This window comes from Eupeodes corollae, chromosome 1 (genome assembly GCF_945859685.1).
Source record: "Eupeodes corollae chromosome 1, idEupCoro1.1, whole genome shotgun sequence".
Lineage (NCBI taxonomy): Eukaryota > Metazoa > Arthropoda > Insecta > Diptera > Syrphidae > Eupeodes > Eupeodes corollae.
The window spans coordinates 52261968-52270844 of record NC_079147.1 but is presented as its reverse complement, the minus strand read 5'-3'; the positions used below and the strand labels follow the sequence as shown (position 1 = coordinate 52270844).

The 8877-nt window shown below is 35.6% G+C and overlaps 1 protein-coding gene across 1 annotated transcript in view; it reads left to right on the top strand.

Moving 5' to 3' along the window:
• Nucleotides 1–2620: 2620 nt before the first annotated feature.
• LOC129949350 (serine/threonine-protein kinase Warts) overlaps nt 2621–8877 on the top strand; it is a 97882-nt gene continuing 91625 nt past the window's right edge. The window contains exon 1 of the mRNA XM_056060784.1: nt 2621–3869. The gene's annotated coding sequence lies outside the window, so the exon portion shown is untranslated. The remainder of the gene's footprint in view (nt 3870–8877) is intronic.

Genomic DNA, 8877 nt, shown 5'->3' with positions numbered 1-8877 from the left:
TGAGTTCTTGGAGGCCCAATAACCATTTCAGCCGATATTAATATTTGTAAAAGCAGAGTAATAAAAACGAGTGTTGCTTGCACTGAATAACAAAAATATTGGAACTCCAATACTGCTCCTAAAAGGTTGTTCTGTATTCCCATTGCCTTTCAGAAAGTTTCCACTTTGACTTTCTCCAAAGGCTTTGTTAAGTTATGTGCTATCTGTTCGTCTGTATAATGAAATGTAGTTTTGACGTGCATTACCCCTTTATTTGCCGCAATGACTGTACCTGTTTCTTCGTTGGTGATTCCAAGTTAAAGACCAAGAGAGTGCAGCACCGGCTGCATGATGCAATTTCCTACCATGACCGTTCGAAAATGTAGGTTTTGTTTGGCAGTTCTTGGCAATGTGGCCCAAATTGTAACATCTGCCACATTTTGATCCTTTTCGCTACTCTGTGTTGCTTGTTTGACGACTCAAAAAATGCAGAATGTTCTTCACCTGGTCGCATCTCCTGTAGAAGCTTTGTCTTTATTACATCTCCGGTGATCTTTGTGTCGGAATTTTCCAGCGCCATTATCATCGGTCATCAGATAAGCAAGCTAATAAGAGCGTTCCAATTCATTCCTCATCAATTTGAAAGCCAATGCCGTTCAGTGACTGAGAGGTGGAGATAATTTCTTTGAGGTAGCGCTCCATAGAACCGCAGTTTGACAGTGAAGTGGTTATTAGCTTAGGCAGCAAACCTACACGACGCGTCAGACCATTGTATTCGTAGGCATCTGCTAGCTTTTGCCACATTTCTTTTGCTGTCTTGGCACTTTGGATATGTATGTACCAGTACCACACTGAATCGATTCCCAAAGTTATTTTGCTTTTCGCGCGTCTATCCTTATCTTTTAGAACTGGAATTGTAGGCTCACCATTCTCATCTGTATCGTATTCAATGACTTCGCACTAGTGATTATCGAGATCGAGATACGCCTGTACTGCAATTCGTCAGTTCGAGTAATTCTGCCGTCCCAGCAGCTTTTCAAAGGAAAGTCCATTTTCTATATTTGCCATTATTTTGATTCTTAAAAAAAACTTATTATTTAAAGAAAAGAAAATCAAATTTATAATTTAATGGAAAAAAGTAAGAAACTTTTTGTGGGTGTCTGGGCCCATAACCTGTAAGAGCAGAGTGAAAAAAACGCATGTTTCTTCCACGGAGGTTAATCAAAACAGAAGGATTTATTTAATTAACTTTTAGATTATAAGATGGTGGTTGACTTCAGCGCTACATATATGTAAAATATTGTAACTCCAATAATATGATTTCGGAATCATCTCGGTGTTTGAACGAAAGTGTCTTAAACAAATACACTATGCACAATCGACAACGGCTCTGGTTTCGCTCACCACGCTTGATACCCTGTTTAGGACTTCCATACCACCCTGCCGGACCCTGTATAGTGATTTTTCTTTTAAATATTTGTTTGGCATTTTATTAAGCGATTTAAAAAAGGACTAAGTTTTTTTGCAATTGGAAACCACAAAAAGTATTTACTCCTTCAGTGCTTTGTTATTGTTGCATTGAAAAACTTCCAATTATATTACAAATAATTACAAGCATTTATTTTTATTGTCTTCCTCAACATTTATCTGCATCTTTCTTTGCTTTTTATTTTTAAATTATCCTCAAATAGAATTTTCCATTTTAAAAGCTCTCTCGTTTCCAACTATTTCCAAATGCTTTTGACAAATCACAACTCTAACTCTCTATGTAAAGTGACCGCACAACCCAGAGGACACGTCATTCGCTTATGATAGATTTATCCTAGTTCATGTACAGTGAGGTTTCTATTACTTCGTTCCTTTCGACGATTAAAGATCATGACACGAACTATATACTTGAATAAGTTACACAGCAAGACCATTTATGACTTTCGTGTTTCACGTTTGCAATTTCACGATTCGGCATAGTTAGAATTTGTTTTCTGTGGTGCTACTTAAAAGACAGCGTCTGCGCATATAATCCCTGGGCTCAAGATGCATTCAAAACCAACATTATTCAAATTATGCCTTATGAAATTTACAAATAAGTGATTAAAATCTTGAATGCTATTGTTTTTCACACGTAATAGCAAAGTCAAAACTTTATAATGAAATAATTTTAATTAAAAACGTAGAACTGCATGTGTAAACGAAAAACAAATAATCACTTTTTGGAATAAATAAAAAAAAAACAAATTGACAGTTGACATACAAGATACATTGGTCATGACTCTTTTTGATGTCTCGTCATTTTAGCAATACCCCACTAATTTAAAAAATGAATTGTTCCGATTCTCTTCCCTATCTATTTTAAATCAGCAAGTGCGATCATTTTAAATGATTTAATGTCAAGATGTTTCACTCCAAAAGCGGTTCAAATTTAAAAACCAACATTTTGTTTCTAGGCAACATACTCCGTTTTACAAGGACCCAAGAAAATCACGAACTAAATTCCATCCAAAAATAAGAAAACTTATTCCTCAACAATCGAGCAATTTGGCACCACTTTTATTTGCAAAATGGCTACCACAAAAAAATACAATGGGAAATTTATTTATAAAAATATAATCAAAAGAGGGAACAAATATTTTCATCATTCATTTTCAACATGGCTGACATTTGTTCGTATTCGTAGCTTGCCAACTTTACGTTCGTGCATTTCTTTGTTATTATTTCACCAATTCGTCTTTAGTTTAAAGCTTCAATTTGTTATCATAACATTGTTTATTATTTGAATATTACAATTAAACAATTACGAATACTCCAAGTGACCGGAATAAGTGCGAAAATCAAGTTCAAACTCAGACCCATCTCATCTCATTCATCGTCGCGATTCTCTTTCAATATTGACACGGTGCGCAGACCAGAAAATCCAAGAAAAAGAACTTCCAAAGAAGAATTCAATTTTGTAGTTTTTCTAGCCTTTGGAATTAATTAAACGATTTAAATTATAAATAAATGTGCTCCAAATGTGAACGAGAACAGTTTGCGTTTAAATTGATTTCGATTTTCAGGAAGAAATTTGACTTTCGGGCGACGGCAACAACGACGAAGACGACGACAACGGCGACAGCCCCCAAAGGAATTCATACAATTTGCAATTATTGAGATTCCATTCGATTTTTTGTCTTTCTTTCGATTCTTCTTACATTTTCCTCCGTTTTGTGGGTTTTATTTGGAGGAAAATTTACAAAATAAGGAAAATCCATTCGCCCCCCTCCGTGGTTCAATGAAACATACAAAATATCCGCGAATAAAAGTGCGTAAGAGTGAAAAATAAAATCAAAGGAAAATAATATTTTGAAAAGAAAATAAAAGAATTTGCTCGTTGACCATTTAGTGCGAGAATATTGAATGTGTAGCCTCAGTGTTTCTTATTAAAAATAGAAAAATAAAATAGAACGATAGAAGCCAAAATTCTAAAATTGTTGTTGGCTAAGTTTGTGGATTTATTTAGTGATTATTTCCTATTCCTACAACAAAACTGAAATTTGCTCTTGAAAATCATTCATATGCATCTGCAAAGTGCAACAGAGATTCTACAACCACGGCCTAGTCGAGCTCGAGCTTGAGCAGCTGCTTCGTATTCGGATTTATTTTGTTCACTATCGACGCGAACGCCTAGGCCGAGTCCGAGGCCGACAGCTACAGCTACAACTAAAGCGACAGGGGCAGTTGCAGTTGGTGCATTTCCCTGCCCTATCGTCCTCGCCACACAAATTGGATTAGATCGATGGGGTGATCGTGTCTTGTGTGTGACTCTTTGATTTGTTTAATTGGAATATTTCACATAAGGGATCGTTTATTCCGGCAATCCCAGCATTCTGACAATCTGGACAGCAAAATTCATGGTGAGTAGAAAAGAGGCTTCAGTTATAAATCAACATTTTGATTGCATTTTTATGGAAAATGAATTTTTCTGCAAAACTAAAAGGAAAAAAAAGAAAATCTGCTGCATGTCAATGCATTTATTAGCGCACTAACACCTTGACCGATCATGTATACGTATGGAGATCGGAATTTTCGACCATTCAGTTTGTTGTATGTGTTGGTGTTTTCAATATCTCTCTCGTTTTCCCTTGGACATGGAAAGAGAACACACTATATTAATTCGTCGAATTGTTCGGATGGGATAAGTGTGTTTGTAAAGATCATTTTTTTTTACTTTTTTGTGACATTTTTGTTTTGACATTTACTACAACAACAAAAAAAGTTGGAGTTTTCCAATAAAGCAGAGCACTGTTGCCAAATTTGTTTATTTTTGTTTGTTTTTTTTTTTAGGTAGGTACTTATTTGTTTTTATTGACATTTTTTTTGTTTGTTTGCTTTTGTTTTGGGTAAAGAATTTTTTGATAATTTCGTAACTAAGAATTTTGTATTTCTAATTAAGTATTATTTATTTTAAATTTTGGATTATGTTTAGAAAAACAAAAACCTGTATGGAGGAGTATTTAGTAAATTTTTGAAGTGGCAATTTAAATTGCTAATAAAAGTTACAGTTATTCAACAAGGGTGAAATAGTTTATATTAAAATGTATGTTAGAAACTATATTGATGAATTTAGCTATTTTTGCTTGCTCTTAATTGGGTCGAAAAGGTATACACACTTCTTTAGGGACTTTTATTTTTGCATAATGCTGTTTTATTAAATACTACCAGGATTTTAGTTGCAAGTTAATTCAGAGGTCAAACTAATTCGCAAAAAAAACTACAGTTCGCTAAAAATGTAAAAGATAAGAACCTAGATCATCGGAAAGCAGTTATTTTTGTGAAGGTATATTAGTTAAGTTAAAATTATTTAGTTAGGAGCATGTACCCACTTATCTGTAAAAAATGATCAGAGCTTTACAGGCCCGATGAATTGAACCTGACTTTTGTGTGTCTGATAATGAAAAAAGGGGACCCTCTAAACTGCACTAACTAAGAAGGAATCTGTCTCCTTGACTTTGCTTAAAAAATCTTCTCTTTGTGAACGTCTAAAGCCCATCGTCGAGAACCTGATAGGTCATTAAAACCCAAGATCGTCAAATCGACACCACCAAACCTTCATTAGTTTCAAGGCCGCATAGTTTTGACCAAACTAGGATGTTTGTGTATGATAACTATAGAGAACTTAACCCGACCTTTCGATGAAAGAAAAAGACTTTTGACAAGGTGATGCGCTGTCTTGCGATTTCTTTTCCTTGAAAAATAGTGAAGAGCTCCAATGCCAATACTTGAGACTCAATCTTTCAAAAGTCTGCCCAATTACTGACATATGCTGATGACTTTGAACTCAGCGGGATGTCAATGGCTCTTTTGTGATTATTGGGACAAAGACGTCCCAAAAATGAGTTAAGCGGTTAATGAGGGCAAAATAAAGTACATCAAGTAAGGACCTACGGACGTCTGTCAAAACGTCACTACCTGCAGACATAACTTTGGGGTAATTAAAAACGTTGTCTACCTGGGTTCCGCTATGAATGCAGAAAACATCAGAACCGCTGACATCAAAAGAAGAATTATTCTTCTTAACCGCTGTTGAGTGGTAAAGCCGCTATATAAGACTTCAGTATTGTTTGCCCGATCCTGAAAATAGGGGACCCTCTAAACTGTACCACCTATAGGTTAGGTTAGGTTATAGGGGCTGTCCAAGATGGAAACGGACACACTTAAGCCAGTTTAATCGCCCATTGTGATACCACATAAATCTTAAGGCTTCCTCATAAGCTCAATGGAACCAGTTTGAACCTCTAACGAAACATGAGAGGCTGATTATGCTGATATGATTGAAATAGTTTAGATCATTAAAGAAGAATTATCCTAGGTAATTCTTGCGTTTTGGAGCCAGAGCTTATATGCAATCTGCTTAGAGACAGCAAGCACCTTGAACGTTTTAAATCCAGTGTTGGCCAGATGCTTTTTATGACTTGACATGTGTTGATGTTGTTCCACCTGGTGCCTGCCCTCCTCACAGCGTCTTGCATTAGTAGCAGTTTACAAGTAGCGATTGGTATGCTAGTGCATGCCAAACGTGGTAGGATGGGCTGTACTGTACCGTTCCTGGCGAGTTCATCTGACTTACAGTTACCTGGAATGTCTCTATGGCCCGGCACCCAGCAAAGGTGTATATTAAACTGTCAAATTCTTCCGTTAGTACAGGAATGTACAATTCGCACTGAATGATAAAGGTTCGAAATGACTTAATTTAAACTTTTGTTGGGCATTATTTCCCAAGTATGTCAAATTTTTAGCGTATGCTAACGATACTTACATAATCGGTAGAATTTGTGGGATGTTTATGATTATTGAGAAAGAGTTGAAAAAAAGGTTTATCATTTGAAACCCTGTCTAAAGTGGCGGTATATAAGAGCCTCATCTTCTTAAAACTGCTTTAAGATCCGGAAACATTGGCCATGACAAAAGCGAATGAAAGCACCTTAGGTTGTTTTAAGTGTCAAGTTGTTCGAGCAACATATCGTTTGTATAGATTGTGATTGGAGGAGAAGATAAAACTACGAGCTGTTAATCGACGTAGAATTAATAGAGTTAAACTTTTGAAATGGCGGATCGTATGGAAAGCTCTATCCTGGAAAGTCACCGAATACGGTCGCAGAACTACACAGTAGAGAAAGGCCACTGATGTGATGACTCACACAAATGGAAGGTGATCTCATCCAACTTGAAGTGCGCCACTAGAGACATCTAGGAACTGGGCTCAGTAGAAACATTTTTTGGATGATACTCTAGTTCATACAGGATATTCTTTAGACAATTATATACTTATGTACATACAAAAATGAATTCAATCAACTACTCGCTTCAGTAACGGATTGGTAGATAATTTTTCTGCAGATTGATTAAAATACCATTTTTAATAAAAATAGATCTTTTAAAAGGATTCTGCTCAAGTAAGAGTTTCTTAAACTGAAGAAAGGCCTCCGGGCAAGCTAGATATGCATTATTAAGCTTATTGGGTTATATGCTAAAAGATGAGTTCACTCTCTACAGTTCTGACTCAGTGATATGAAAAAGATCTCAATGCTCTTTTCATGCATTTGCACTAAATTTCTGTTTGACGTTGTTGTCCGCCACTTCGAATACGAGCTGAGGTCGTTAGAGTCTGATCATTATTTGAATCGTTAATTTGCATGGAGCGATTGCTTTGAATCCATAAAGTCGTCTTCATTTAATTTTTGTTGCAAAGTTATGTAGAACAAAACTGATTAAGGATGAAATTGTATCTTGGTTTACTCGAACTTTATATTGTAAAATCGGAAAACGTTGCTTTCTTTGTCCAAAACAATTTTCTATTATCACTCTTTCCTTTGTTAAAACAGTATTAAATTTACTTTCGGCATTGTTACTTGTTTGTTTAAATTTTGTCATTAACCAAGGCGTTATGCCATACCCATCATCGCCCAATAATATTACTAATGAATTATTATCCATATAATTAAATAAGAAACTATTTGTCAAAATTCGGAAGTTGTGGACTAATCCTGGCCAGCAAACTTCAATGCTTGCAAATTTTTCATTCAAGTTGCACTTAGCCTGTACATTTATTGAGTAGTATCCTTTGCGGTTGACGTACTACTCGTGGTGATAGAGTGGTTTCCTTATATACATGTGTACAATCCAGAGCACCAATGGCGTAAGGAAACTCATACTTACTGCTCCATAACCTTTGCGCTTCTCCTATTTCTTCAGAATTGTGTGGGAATATGATCCAACCAGTTGCACAGTTCGCAATTTTTGTTGCGACTTTTCACTTTTCTAAAGGGTAGATTCAAATTATTTTTGCTCCAGGTCTTTGACTAAGTGTCTGTCATTAAATAAAAATAACGAGGAAGTATTTTCGCGACATAAATGGAAACAAATGGAAACTTTCTGAATTGCATTTTCAGGTTTTCACTTTGTTTTAAAAAAATTAATGGATGTTTATTCAATGCATTTAATTCAAAATAAAAAGTTATGTCAACCAAATGACCACCAAGGCGGCAGCAATTTATCCTTTTCATTACCAATTCTCACAATTAAGTCGCTATTCCTCAGTATCTGTCTCCCCTAAAGCTCTAAAGTTTCTTATTGTCAAATGTCAATAGATGACAGTTTCAAAACTAACAGATACTCAAATAGCGGTCTATTCAAAATTATACGTCTTATTGGAAAAGCCTTATTTTTGATATTTAAAAACAAAACTTGAAAGAAATTACTTACCGTCACAAATTGTGCTTCCGAGAATTTTTGTTTAAATTATTAAAAAAAAAAAAGCTGAGATGTGTGTTCCAATCATGTGTTTTCCTGAACGCGGGAAGTGGTTAGTTTAGGGAACTTGTTTAAAGTCGACATTATTGCTGGACAGAAAATTAGAAACGACAACTAGAATCAGTGAATTTGTTTTGAATTCGGCTTTTTATATCGATGTGAATTGATTGTTTTCATTAAATTTTCATTATTTTCACAATATTAATTATAATACAGTGAAAAAATGGGTAACAATTAGTCGTGCAAAATGACTATGAGCCAATGAACTCCATATCTAAAAGACTTAGCTGTTCAAAAAAGATGGTATTTGGAGCCACACAAGTATAAAAAAAACCTGGAAGCTTTGAAAACCCCAAAAGAAAGCCAATTGAACGGAAAACGACGCCAAAAGAAGACAGGCTGATATGCAGAATCAGCAAGCCCAATCCTTTCTTGAGTTCTGGTAAGATACAAGATATTGTTACGCCCCGAAATCGGTGGAGAACTGTCAGCTAGAACCATAAGGCGTCGGCTCTTAGAACATGGTCTACGCGGATGTGTTGCACGAAGAAAACCACATGCCACACGATTGACTTTCGCTAGACTGCACTCAAATAAAACCATACAATTTTG